We start from the raw sequence: 14,878 nt of genomic DNA on the forward strand, positions 1-14,878 counted from the left end.
TTTAATCCGCTTCCGCCCATCCTCCTCCCCCGAGACCAGCCGGCAGCAGCCGCTTCCTGCTTTGAAATGGCCAAGTCAAGCGTGCTGGCGGTCGCGGTAATGGACTTAGGGGGACCCTTGATCTGCCGCGGTTTCCTGAATAATGCCTCCTTCCGTCTAGCTTGCTCTTCTTGTGCTGGTAGCAGGTGGCCCGGACAGAGTGGGTCCTTAACCTCTTCAACACCATTGAATGGTGCCACATGGAGGGGGAACACTTGCTCTGCTGAACCTGCACCTTCTGGCACGAGGGCTTACAGGCTAGAAGGTGGCCAGCAAGAACCCCTCACACATGGTGTGGTCCAGTCTTCAACACAGTGTGAGATCCTGACGACCTCTTCATACCTAATAGAGACATGAATGAAAAACAGAATAGCAAGCTAGAGTAGACCTTTGTTCTTCTTTGGGCACGTTTATACTTGCCGCTTGCAACATGTCTGTTTACGCATCATGGCTGCCACATGTATCCTGGGTTCAATCCATGCATAGTTGGTCGCCTACACGTGGAATTAATGCTATGCATATGCGAGATGCAGTACCACCAAAAATTTCGGGGGGCAGTATGGTTAACTTTTGGCATGGGACTGCGCGCGATAAAGTTGATATTTAAGTAGCATGTGATTTATGTTGCTTATTAGAATGAGTGGCCAACAAGATAATCAAAGCGGAATACTTTCAGAGGCAAGAGAAAAAACATTCCAAACACTATTGTGTGTCTCTGTGTACAGCGTCTTCAACAAGACGGTGCAACTTTACATTACAAAATATACTAAGTAGGGATAGGCAATGTGCAATATTAATACTGACATCGCAAGTCATGCACTTTCAATTCTCATATCGCTAAGGGCTGCCATATAAGGTATTTTCATAAACAATGTTATTTTTCAATAAAGTGCCAGTATTTAGAAATCTTGGTGATAAAATTTGCAGTGGAGGGTTTATTTAGCCAAAACATTTATATTCTGTCATATGAAACAAAACTTAGCAAGCTTCGCAATTTCAATAATTGTTCCTTTTGAAGATTCTCTAGTATATGTTTAAAGTTTACCACAGCTACTTTTGCACGAGCTCTGCATGCACTCTCCGAGCCAATCATAATCATTTTCTACTTGCTGTTAAGTTATTCATAGACGATTTTGTGATAAATTTATTTTGAACTCCTTTCTGTTTTATAAATATCAATTTTCGTCACAAAAAAAACATATTATGATCATGTAAGATGTACATATGATGTAATAGTAAGAATCCTGGGCATATGGTAACAATGCTAAGTGTAAAATAATAGCTACTATGAGATATCTAACATAATGCAACATTCAACATGAGGTAATGAAGTGATGTGTGGCAAAGTACCAATATGAAGTGGAGCAGTAGGTAGAATATAGAAAATGCTGCAGCAGTATCACAAAATCGGCAACTCGCTGTGGAGACAGTGAGTGTAAAACATTTCATGCCACAACCTCATACAAACAAGTGAGAGTGGAAACAAAGCAGCCGACCAAGACGGTTTCCTCACACTGCCCCCTAGTGGCCGTAACTTTTAGTCCTCCAGATTGACTATGCGTGCAAGTGTGTGCAGCAACACTGCTTGTGTAGCGACAGCATGCGACAGGGTACGTGTTGTGGGAATCAAGTATAAACCAGCCCTTACTGTTCCATTCATCTGATGGATTCTTACTTGCTCATGCTCTTATGAAGCTGGTCCAGTTGGTGGCTCTCAAAAGAACATCCTCTATCTGAAGGACGAGGGGAGACCGACGTCCTGGAAACCAGCCAGTGGGGACCAGCCAGTGCGGACCAGCCAGTGGGGACCAGCCAGTGGGATGGACCTTCTACTCCCACCAGGAATAATAGTGATCCAGTGTTTATCAGTTGCCAAGAGCATATTGATCTTATGGTCCAGCTGTTCCTATTGGTGGCCAAGCAGAAATCGTAATCAAGCTTAAACAGGCAGTGGTTTGGACTTTAAATGCTATTTTTCTGCAAATTGAGTTTGTCCAGCGTCTCTCTGTGTGAGCGTGGGCAGGTCCGAGTGCAGGAGGGGGTGTTCATTATGGGCTTCCAGTAAGGCCGCTTCCCACCATCCTGAGGCTGATAACGAATTGCTAGACGAGCAGTAATCCATTTGTCGAGATAACAGCAGGTCTACGTTGGTACACAACACTGGGTTGAGCGAGTAGATCTTTGAACAAACACATCATTAGCACACTCTGTCCTTCCTCTAAGCCAAGGACTGTGTGGCTGCTCATACCTGGAGGCTAGGGGCAGGGACTCGACCTTCTAAAGGTCATGGATGTCTGCCTTTCTAAGATGGTCCACAAGTCTGGTGCTGACTGGAGCCTTGGAGCAACTTGGGGCACGTGACGGTCTCCCTGACGACAGCCCCACCGAGCGGCTGGAGAACACCTCACACCGGCCAGTCGTTCCCACCTCCCTTCCCCAGGAGGCTGATTGGGGCGAGCAGAGGAGAGGGGCCACAAGTCCCAGGCAGGTGGTGGGGGAGATAAACACCAGGAGCCCCCATCCGAGTGCCTGAGGCAGCTCATCCTCCCCTAAATACCGGCCTATGGAATCAGCGGCAGCCCCCGTTCGTATGAGCTCTCAGTCGCTGGCTCTCCAAATGCCCATCGACTTCTCAGGGTGGATAGAAGCACAGGTGAGCCTCACAGGAAAGCCAGGCATGTAGGATGAATCGCAGAGGTGAAAGGGTTAGGGTGTGGGGGGGGGGGGGGGGGTATCCCACTGAGTAGATCCGGAGCACAGCGGGGAAAACTAAGCTTTGAATGGGCCTTGTGTGTTGGGCTGTGTGCCCAGTCCTCTCCCTGCACCTGGCCCTGGGGGCTCAGTGCCCCTCACTGAGGAGGGCAGGGTGTACACTGTCCATCCCACCAGCTACAATCACATTTTCTCTGCAGTGGAGTGGGCAGAGTAGGGGTCCGACCAGCACTGTCCTGTCATTAAGAGCGATCACCCCTCCCTAAAATGAAGATGAATGTTCTAGCCTGACCCCTATTCATAATACGACATCAATCCAGCGGTCGTGGTGACCTGTTGGGGCCTGGTAATCCAGTCTCCTTTGGGCACCCTACCTCGCCTACCTCTATTCTGGGAGCTTTTATTGGCCACATAATTTACGCCATTTGTATGGGGGGGGGGGGGTGCCGCTATTGAGAAAAAGTACACATGCGTGTTACTGTATATGTAACTAAAAACAGGGTTAAAACTAACATAGCGAACATGTAGCTCCGTGAACAGGTTACCGTTAACTAGTCTTGCCTGTGAAATTAGCATGTCTACGGAGTGTGGGAGACGGTTTGTGAGAGAGCACTGGGGGCGTTCCTGAGGGGGCTTCCGAAGGCCCACAGGATGCAACACGCTTGTCGACGTGGTTGCTGATTGGTCGTCCGTCTCTGAAATGCATCTCCGCTGTCAGCCTTGTCTGAGCTGGGCCCTTTAACGGGGGAGGGGGGGGCTTTTTCATTTTGCCCTGACTGATCAGTAAATAAAGGGTGGTTGTAAAGTTAACAACAAGACAGATCCAACAGGAATCCCTTCCGGCACCTTCGTCCACCTTAACAACCGTAAATGAAGGTTAAAGAGCTTGACTGGTTCCAGTTGGTATCCCTTGGCAACCAGCCGGGGGTCATGGGGGCTCCTGCTGCCTGTGTAAACGGAAGTGGCCTTTTGGACAGGAATGCTTTAGCCAAGCCCACATTATTTACTGGATGCATTTATTTTTGCTTCCGAATGTTATTTAAAGGCAAAGCAGAGAGCAGGCATGTTGTATGACACCCCTGGGGTTCTGAACTTGCTAAGCGAGCGCTTTTCTCCAAAGTGGTTTGCAACTATTTTTCTAACCCTCTGTAAGATCACATTTTTTAAACTAGTTCAACTCAGGCCTCATGCTCGAGGACACAAGGACGCATCTGTCGAGGTCCGAGCTTCTATCTGGTTTTTCTGCGTTCCTGCAGCTTCCTCCTCCCAAAACGCGTGACACATATTTGATGGTTATGCTGGATTAACACATGGCCTCCGTACCCTGCCCCACTGCGCCCCCTACAGGCCAGGGCACGGTTACGTGAGCGATGAATCAGCCGGTGACAGGAAGCTGCATCTTCTACTCTGTGATTCAGAGTGAAGTCAGCGCAGCGAGAGAGGAGCCTCCTCCGATCTCCCAGCAGAGCTCAGCTCCTGCTGTTCCTGCATCAATCATACAGCCATCGTTAAATGTCTCCGCAGTAACTCCGAGTTTCCGTTCACGTGTCTCCCTCAGACATTCATGCGTGTCTTCCCTGCTGAGCCCTGACACATCAGTGGACAGTTCCAATGGAGCGTGACGGCGAGGGGAGCGGTGTGGGTTGTGAAGGGGTTAAACACTGTTTACTTACAGAACCCCCCACCCCCCAAAGTATTTTTTTTCATCTGTTGATTCCTAAACAAGTTTGTCATTTGGCGGTTGAACCGAGGCCCAGAGCTGGCGGTATTTATAGCCTGGTGTTCTGACCAAAATTATCAGTGTACCACAAAATAACTTCCTCAATCCTGGCCACAAAATAACAGGATGCCTTCAATTGTGAGCATTTATTAATTTTACTGACGGATCTGTGCCTTTATAAATAGCCATACTCCTGCTGCGCTCAGAGTGGCCTTTGCAAACATCCTCTCCACTTTTTTCCTTCCTTCATTCCCTGGTTTGGAATGAGGCCTGTCCTTCGCTACGGCTCTGTTCTGCCTGGGCAGGGGTGAGGGGGGGGGCTCTGCTGTGCTTGGCTGGTTACTGTCACCACCTTCCCTTTGGGGTCACAGCCAGACGCCCCACTGCCAATGTTACAGCAAAGCAGGGAAAAACAGCAGATTTGCAAACATCTATTTCTCTCAGAGTCCCCTCTCTCAGAGTCCCCTCTCTCAGAGTCCCCTCTCTCAGAGTCCCCTCCCTCAGAATCCCCTCCCTCAGAATCCCCTCTCTCAGAGTCCCCTCTCTCAGAGTCCCCTCCCTCCGAGTCCCCTCCCTCAGACGCCCCACTGCCAATGTTACAGCAAAGCAGGGAAAAACAGCAGATTTGCAAACATCTATTTCTCTCAGAGTCCCCTCTCTCAGAGTCCCCTCTCTCCGAGTCCCCTCTCCCAGAATCCCCTCTCTCAGAGTCCCCTCTCTCAGAGTCCCCTCCCTCAGAATCCCCTCTCCCAGAATCCCCTCCCTCAGAATCCCCTCTCCCAGTCCCCTCTCCCAGAATCCCCTCCCTCAGAATCCCCTCCCTCAGAGTCCCCTCCCTCCGAGTCCCCTCCCTCAGACGCCCCACTGCCAATGTTACAGCAAAGCAGGGAAAAACAGCAGATTTGCAAACATCTATTTCTCTCAGAGTCCCCTCTCTCAGAGTCCCCTCTCTCAGAGTCCCCTCCCTCAGAATCCCCTCCCTCAGAATCCCCTCTCTCAGAGTCCCCTCTCTCAGAGTCCCCTCCCTCCGAGTCCCCTCCCTCAGACGCCCCACTGCCAATGTTACAGCAAAGCAGGGAAAAACAGCAGATTTGCAAACATCTATTTCTCTCAGAGTCCCCTCTCTCCGAGTCCCCTCTCCCAGAATCCCCTCTCTCAGAGTCCCCTCTCCCAGTCCCCTCTCCCAGAATCCCCTCCCTCAGAATCCCCTCCCTCAGAGTCCCCTCCCTCCGAGTCCCCTCCCTCAGACGCCCCACTGCCAATGTTACAGCAAAGCAGGGAAAAACAGCAGATTTGCAAACATCTATTTCTCTCAGAGTCCCCTCTCTCAGAGTCCCCTCTCTCAGAGTCCCCTCCCTCAGAATCCCCTCCCTCAGAATCCCCTCTCTCAGAGTCCCCTCTCTCAGAGTCCCCTCCCTCAGAGTCCCCTCCCTCAGAATCCCCTCTCTCAGAGTCCCCTCCCTCAGAATACCCTCTCTCAGAGTCCCCTCTCCCAGAATCCCCTCTCTCCGAGTCCCCTCTCTCCGAGTCCCCTCTCTCAGAGTCCCCTCCCTCAGAATCCCCTCCCTCAGAATCCCCTCCCTCAGAGTCCCCTCCCTCCGAGTCCCCTCCCTCAGACGCCCCACTGCCAATGTTACAGCAAAGCAGGGAAAAACAGCAGATTTGCAAACATCTATTTCTCTCAGAGTCCCCTCTCTCAGAGTCCCCTCCCTCAGAATCCCCTCCCTCAGAATCCCCTCCCTCAGAGTCCCCTCCCTCCGAGTCCCCTCCCTCAGACGCCCCACTGCCAATGTTACAGCAAAGCAGGGAAAAACAGCAGATTTGCAAACATCTATTTCTCTCAGAGTCCCCTCTCTCAGAATCCCCTCTCTCAGAGTCCCCTCTCTCAGAGTCCCCTCCCTCAGAATCCCCTCTCTCAGAATCCCCTCTCTCAGAGTCCCCTCTCCCAGAATCCCCTCCCTCAGAATCCCCCCTCTCAGAGTCCCCTCTCTCAGAGTCCCCTCTCCCAGAATCCCCTCCCTCAGAATCCCCTCTCCCAGTCCCCTCTTGCAGAATCCCCTCCCTCAGAATCCCCTCCCTCAGAGTCCCCTCCCTCCGAGTCCCCTCCCTCAGACGCCCCACTGCCAATGTTACAGCAAAGCAGGGAAAAACAGCAGATTTGCAAACATCTATTTCTCTCAGAGTCCCCTCTCTCAGAGTCCCCTCTCTCAGAATCCCCTCCCTCAGAATCCCCTCTCTCAGAGTCCCCTCTCCCAGAATACCCTCCCTCAGAGTCCCTTCCCTCAGAGTCCCCTCTCTCAGAGTCCCCCCTCTCAGAGTCCCCTCTCCCAGAATACCCTCCCTCAGAATCCCCTCTCCCAGAGTCCCCTCTCCCAGAGTCCCCTCTCCCAGAATCCCCTCCCTCAGAGTCCCCTCTCCCAGAATCCCCTCTCCCAGAATTTCCTCTCTCAGAATCCCCTCTCCCAGAATCCCCTCTCTCAGAGTCCCCTCTCTCAGAATCCCCTCTCTCAGAGTCCCCTCTCTGAGTCCACTCCCTCAGGGTCCCCTCTCCCAGAATCCCCTCCCTCAGAATCCCCTCTCTCCGAGTCCCCTCTCCCAGAATCCCCTCCCTCAGAATCCCCTCTCTCCGAGTCCCCTCTCCCAGAATCCCCTCCCTCAGAGTCCCCTCTCCCAGAGTCCCCTCTCTCAGAGTCCCCTCTCCCAGAATCCCCTCTCCCAGAATCCCCTCTCTCAGGGTCCCCTCTCTCAGAATCCCCTCTCTCAGAGTCCACTCCCTCAGGGTCCCCTCTCTCAGAGTCCCCTCCCTCAAAGTCCCTTCTCCCAATTCAGCTGCATGCAGTTTACTTTGTAGTAATTGGACATCTGGTTTTTGTACCTCAGAAAATGCTGTTTCTTTTTTTAATGTTTACAGTTTCAGAATGCCCTCCCCTTAAGCTGAAAGGCCTTCAGCGGGTAATCACAGTAGTGTGGAAATATAAATGACTTCACTTTTACCATATAAAACACGCAATCCGTTCGAATGTTGCATATTTGCGCTGTGTTGAGTTACCTGTGTGCTCCTGTTTAAATTGGCTTCATGCCAAACAAACGAAGGCTCCTTGGCTTCCTCTCACCTCCCACTATCTCATCCTGCTCTCTTTTAACTTTCCCATCTGCTCCCGAGCTCAGGAGGCCTGACCGCGGGACGCTCCTCCTGTGGGGGCTTTCATGCATGGAAATGGGGGCTAACTGCTGTCGACGTGGGAGTGGCAGGATATGAAGGAGCATTATCTTTCTGTCGTGTTTGTCTGTATCCATCTGCAGACCCCAGCTCACCGCTCCTTGTCATGTGGGGGTCCGTGGAGACTCAGCTTCTGCTCACACTGTTGTGTTGCTCAACATCCGGCCCGATATCCCTGCCTACTTATTTCCTCTCCTTCCTGCTGTCATCTTAACAAAAACAAACACGGAATATTCTGGAAGCGCTCAGCCTGGCCCATTCCATCACAAGCAGCGGGGTCTCCGGCATAGTTGAGTGCTCACCTCAGCCAGTCATTTATCCTCTGGCAAATGCAACCGCTCGTTTTATTTGTCCGGGAGAGAGGATGTTATCGGCGAGGATATGATGGAACAGGTCAGTGAAGAATTCCTGCCGAAGATTCAAAACAAGCTGAACTCGATCTAACTATCCCATCCCTACAGGAAAGGAGTCTTCCCAAGGGAGGGGCTGTTATAAAAAGGACACTATTCAGGAGCCTATACCAGACCTTCACCTGGCCTCTGGTTGGGCTTTAGTGATGGAAGTCCTCAAGTGCCACAAATCAACTCCATTGACCTCAAAGCTAAGATGAAGGCATCACTGACCCACGACATGCCCACAGCCATACCGCTGTAGCCAGTTCAGGGGGCCCCCACTCTTGAGGCAGCATTCTGGTCAGTTTGAATCAGATTTGAGTCACTTTCATGTGTGACCCTACATAGGATATGTACCGATTCATGGCCACGCGACATGGATGTGAACAGTCGGATCGGCATTCTTCTGGACTTTTGCCTATACGCATATGCTGAGTGTTTTTTATCGGTGGCGAAGACGACTTATGCAAAAACGTATCGATGTATGCATGTGTGCCGTTTCGGAGGACAGATGCGTTTCTCATTGCAGTTAGATACAGCTCACTTGTACTTATGAATGTGAGCCATCAAAAAAGGCAAATCTGATCTGAGCAGTCAGAATTGAACAATGAGACTTGTAATGTGAACATAGCCAAAGTTCAGTCATTCTGGGTAAATTAAGCATCTAAACTTAATCCAGAAGGACATGTCTGAGACCCCCTGGGCGCACCCCCACATTGACAGAGCTTGTTATGATCTGACAGGCTGCACATACAGAAAACAGCCTTATTGCCGTGATTTACTGCAGCAGCCCCCAATGCGCTTCCCACACCAAGGTGCCCAGATGGGCCGGACCATTAACTTCACATCGGATCAGTGTCATTGATGGAGTTGGACTAATTTCAGAAGACGTGCTCCAGCCAGTGGTGGGGTGCATCTGAAGACAGTCCTAGATGGGTTCAGCCCATAAAGCAGAAGAGCGAGACCTGACGCCACAGGAGTCTCTCCCGGTCATTATAGCGTGACAGGTGACCGGTAAGCAAGCAGGGTTACACTTAAACAGGCTGTCCTACAGGATCAGCGTCTTGCCTGCTGGCTTCATTAGGTGCCCGTAAAGTAGACAGGCTACTGCTGGATTTCTGCTATTCCCCGTGTCGGCTTTTTAAAAAGGAGCAGCGGTCACATTGCTTGTTTAGTTTCTCGCTGCGCGGTTTGCGAAGCAGGGGTGCGAGCCTCGGTCTGCACTGGACACTGGCAAGTCCGCACTGTCCCACCCGCTGTCTTCACTGAACGCTGGCAAGTCCGCACTGTCCCACCCGCTGTCTTCACTGAACGCTGGCAAGTCCGCACTGTCCCACCCGCAGTCTTCACTGAACGCTGGCAAGTCCGCACTGTCCCACCCGCAGTCTTCACTGAACGCTGGCAAGTCCGCACTGTCCCACCCGCAGTCTTCACTGAACGCTGGCAAGTCCGCACTGTCCCACCCGCAGTCTTCACTGAACGCTGGCAAGTCCGCACTGTCCCACCCGCTGTCTTCACTGAACGCTGGCAAGTCCGCACTGTCCCACCCGCTGTCTTCACTGAACGCTGGCAAGTCCGCACTGTCCCACCTGCTGTCTTCTCCAGCACGTCAGCGGACTGTGTTAACACTGGAGGTGTTGATTAGGGATCTAGCGGAGCTTTGTTGCTGCAGTTGTAATTACTGGCCGATGTGCGTGGAGAACGTGGTCTGAAGGCGCCCTGCCCACTGCAGACCTCTCCTGACTCACCTCACAGCACGGCCAGTGCTTTGACCTATTTGGTTTTCTACAGTTCCCAGTCCACAAAGCACACCATACACCAGTGGTTACCGTGATCCCCAGTTAAAGCGACTGCTTTGCTGATCCGACCACCCATGAAAATGTTAGAGCTGCCCGTATTAATCTACATCATCAGAAACAGAATTGCACTCATCACTCTCTCCGATTTGCAATAGACCACATTTCTTCCAAGCCACGGCTCCTTTCCCTTCATTTTCTTCTATGCTGTGCACGTTGGTGCCCTGAACTCCAGTCAGCTTCTGACCATAAAGGACCTACAGGCAGCAATGACTTTCCACAGCTGCTGAAATGACTCAGTGGTCATTTTCAAAAGCCTTCATTTGTTGACATACGCTCTCTGCTGGGCTACAGGAAGTCATGCTCTGAAGGGCAGGATGTCCAGGCTCCTGCTGCACTCGTGGGCGCCCGCGCCCCCCCCCCCAGCCCTGATATGAGGTCACGCCGCGGATCGCTGAATAAAGACTCCTGGAGCTGGGGGGTTGCATTTTGCAGATCTCCGAGAGCCATTAGCGATCCGCTGTGGCCCCCAGAAAGCCAGTCACGCAGCGGCCCCCATCCAGCCAGACGACACTGATACGTTTGGGAAGCACTCAGTTAAAACCATATGAGAGCTTGCTGGCAAGGGCAGTGGTCGGTCCGCCAAGCCAGGCGCCGGAACCAAGAGAACTGGATGTGGTAGGATGACAAATTGCTGGAGAAAGCGAGGGCAGGAAGAGCAATGGGAGGGTGTATTGACCCCCCCACCCCCAAAAAATTAAAAATCGTGAAGACAGCGAGAAGACATGGTTACATACTAAAAGTGAGCATCCCAGCTCAGTGCCTGATGACAGGTGTCAGCCTCTCCAGTGGTGGCACCAGTAACAGGGCTTTGGCTGAAGTGAGCGCCGTTTGCCAGCAGGGCGGCGCACTGTGGGATGCTATGACGCGGTATGCTGGCCGCTTCAGAGGACAGTGGAGGGTTAGGGTTCGGGTTGGGGTCCATCCCGCCGCTGCTGGGGCAAGGCGCTTCCTCTGCGCCCCTAACGAAGAGCGAGAGGACAGACCCCGGGGCTTCCTGTGTCTCACATGCAGCCCACAAATAAACAGCTCTGCTCGCTCGCTGTGGCTCCCGGCCCCAAATGAAAAGAGGACAACTGAGGTTTGTAAACAGCCGGCCAGCCGCCTGTGCCCCGTCATTATGGGCTCGCTCACATCTGCCTGCTGGGACCAACATTTCTGCATTTTCTCTTTTTGTGCAAATGGCCGATTAAATTCTCAGCAGCGGCGGCACAATGCTGGCCAGCACCCCCATCTCCTTCTCTTTCTCCTCTTTACACCTCAGCATCTCGGCCGGTGACCCGCAGGCCGGTCGTCGATGAGAGAAGGCGAGCCACCTGCCCAGTGACCCCGCACCACACGGCGGCCATAGCTGGCACGCCCTCCATCTCTACCCCACCCCCCCCACCCCCCCATGACCATCCACATGCATCATGGACAGCCTTTATAGCCAGGTCTACCTTCTGGTCTGCTCTGTTAGTGCAAGGGGAGCAGGTGTCAAGATGATGACGTCTCTGGGTTGGGGGGGGAGTATAGGCAGGAATGCTTCCCGCCCCCCCACCTGGCTCCCTTGTCTGATTGTCATGAACTTGCACATAACTCCTTGGCACTCAGACACACAGACCCCGTTTGTCCATCCCTAGGTGATGTGGGGGTGACCCCAAAATGACCAGAGCCTCAGGGGGGGGGAGGGGGGGCTCGATGGCCACGGATCTTTCTTGGCTGGGGCCCAGGGGCCTTGCTAATCACTAACTCACATGTGGTGGCGCCAGAGAGACTGGGCCACACCGATCGGACAAGCAGGAGTTGAGCGGTTTAGGGTCACTTAGACATGAATATACATGTATGTTCCTGGATGTTTATGAGAGCTCCTGTCAGCATGGTGTCAGTGTTTCCGAGATTCCGTCCTCTGCTTGAAGCGAGGGCTGTGTGGCCTCAGCCAAGTGGCAGACGGCCATCTTTTAGGAAAAAAACACCCCTATTAGCAATCATACTGTTTACGCCTCTGCTAAATAAATCCAAACACCGAGTGTCTCCATGCAGAGTGAGCTTCCTGTCTGAAGCACTGCTCATTTCCATTCCTTCATCTGGCTCCGATTTCTCCCGGAGGGAAGTAATGGGTACTGTCAGCTGCTGGGAGTCATTACATCTGAGCATGTGAGTCACTGCTGGGAGTCATTACATCTGAGCATGTGAGTCACTGCTGGGAGTCATTACGTCTGAGCATGTGCGTCACTGCTGGGAGTCGTTACGTCTGAGCATGTTAGTCACTGCTGGGAGTCTTTACGTCTGAGCATGTGAGTCACTGCTGGGAGTCATTACATCTGAGCATATGAGTCACTGCTGGGAGTCATTACGTCTGAGCATGTGCGTCACTGCTGGGAGTCATTACGTCTGAGCATGTTAGTCACTGCTGGGAGTCTTTACGTCTGAGCATGTGAGTCACTGCTGGGAGTCATTACAGCTGAGTATGTGAGTCATTGCTGGGTGTCTTTACAGCTGATCATGTGAGTCACTGATGGGAGTCTTTACGACTGAGCACAAAAGTCACTGCTAGGAGTGTTTATACCTGATCATGGGTGGGGGTGAGTGTGGGTGTGACCATAGGCCCCGCCCCCTACTGAATAAATGTTCACCCAGGCTCTGTGACTGTGGGTGTGAACATAGGCCCCGCCCCCAGAGGATAAGTTGACTAATTTTGCCCTGCTGGTGACAGAAGAGAGGGCAGCTGGGACAGATGACAGATGTGTTAGGGGTCGGGTGGAAACTGTATGGGTGAGGAATGTTCCTGGAACAGGAGCCACACAGGGAAGAGGGTCATCGCTAGGGGCCCCCATTGCAACATCAGAGGGACGACCCTGTACTGCCAATCAGCTCCTTCTGCTGAGCGCATTAACTGATACAAACATGGGGGGAGGGGGGCAGAAGGGCCCATTCTGCTTCTGAGGGGGGGGGGGGGGGCTTATCTACAGGACATTCCACTTTATTCCAGGCTGCAACCAAACCTGTCCTTAGGAAGAGACACTCTGGAGCAGAGAGCTCACCTCCAGCACGTTTGCTCCCAAATGCTCTATAAACTCTTCCCTCAAAGATCAAACAGTCATAGACTATGGTGACTGCTGAGGTCTGCTGATCTGGGCTTAAAGGAGGCCTCCGACACTGTTTAATACACAGAAGATCAGATATTTATCAGAAAGCCCTCACTGCCACAGCCTGGAAAGGCGTGCAGGGGGGGGCTGGCCTACGTGAGCTGCGGGAGGCTCGGGGGGGGGGGGGAGCAGGGCACCTCACAGAGGTGTCTTTGTGTGGTTGGGCCTGCTCTGCCAGGTGCTTCCTGGGAGCTGCTGTGTGCCGCCCTGGGCAGAGAGGAGGGTGGGGCCATCCTTCACAGCACCTCCTGCCTCCTGGGGGGCCCATTCTAATCAGCCGACAGGAAGGAGGCTATCGATCAGCCCCTCACAGGGAGAGGAAATCCTGTGCAAATGAGCTGGACCTTATTAAACCTTCTCATTCTACATACCCCCCCCAGCCCCCAACTGCTCTGAGAGGGGGGAGGGGGAGGGGGAGGGGGAGGGCTCTATTTTCCTTTTTTTATATTCTATTCTCACCACAGTTCTCCCCTGAGTAAGTGATCATTGCTTATTTGATGGCCGATGTGGCTGTTTGCTTTTCCGTCTCAAGCACTGCAGCACTGGTAGGGGGCGTAACTACCAATGCTGGGCCCCTTGAAATGCCACCTTGGACCCAATTTTGCATCCAAATGTACATATTTAAGGGCTCCTGTAAAGTGCTGGGCCCCCCAAATCTGCCAGGGTCTCCATGCCCCATACCGCGTACGGAAAGGGTCGGTCAACAGCAAAGGCAGTGGGGAGGTAAGCATCAGCACATGGATCACTGGCAGTGATGTGAGGACAGATATCACTGGGACTCCATGAGAGCACCGGGGATGGGGGGGGGGAGCGGCTGCTCTGGGGCTCCAACAGGGAGGAGACGTCCTAAGTAAGCGTGAGACCCAGTCGAAGGTCCAGCCTGTGCACTTTTGTTCTGGCTTAAAGCAAAGTCAGTATTTTCTTATTTGCGAAACAAACAACAGAGACGGGGCAGTGTGTCACGCAGAACCTTTAAGTAAGACAGACGTTTTTAAGTAGATTATGAGCGGCTCTGTGAGGTCGGTCGCTGCCTGGAGGAGCAGATTCCCAGAGACAAAGTGCCATGACAGCGGCCTGTAAGAGACAAATTGGATTTCACCAAATTCTCTCACGCTGGCGCCGGGCAATTTGTCTGTGTGGCTCGAGCCTTCAGGTCCCCGCAGCCAAAACTGTGCGGAAGCAAAGGTATCCATAGCAACAGGCTCCCAGCGGCCCCCCGTGCCCAAGGTTACGCTCTATCACCGAGCGGAGCAGCTGGGGGGATGCGGCAGACCCCACTGTACGCAGAACGCGTGAGAGCAGAGGCTTGGGATAGTCTGCCCTGTGTAATTAGCCAATCAGACGGGCTGTTTGCTGGCTGGCGCCCACACTGGAAAGTGCAGCTTGTCACATTTCCTGATTATGGTAACAAAGCGTCATTGTGACTCGCAGGCAGGCAGAACACAGGACACCTTTATCTGCAGGTCCTGGGAGTGCGGGGGCTTTGTTTGAGCCACTTCCTGCCCCCTTACATAACGGTGGCGTCCCGTTTCACTGACGCCACCCCTCCAGGCTGGAAGAGCGTCTGCTCACACTCCGCATCCCTGAAATAGGTGGTCGACGCCGGCCGATGTGACACATGTGCCTGTTTTAAGGGGTTTTTAGAACCTCAACCCTGCTGGCTGGGAAGATTTAACTGACCCGGATTGGTCCTGGAGCGGCAAGACTACGACGCGCTCAGCTTCAGAATTGTCACCTTTGTACCCATTACAAACGGCCCCCGTTTCCAGGCAACGCAGCTCTGGCGTTTTTCTGTGGGAAGTTCAGCAAAG

Source organism: Paramormyrops kingsleyae, chromosome 10 (genome assembly GCF_048594095.1).
Source record: "Paramormyrops kingsleyae isolate MSU_618 chromosome 10, PKINGS_0.4, whole genome shotgun sequence".
Taxonomy (NCBI): Eukaryota; Metazoa; Chordata; class Actinopteri; order Osteoglossiformes; family Mormyridae; genus Paramormyrops; species Paramormyrops kingsleyae.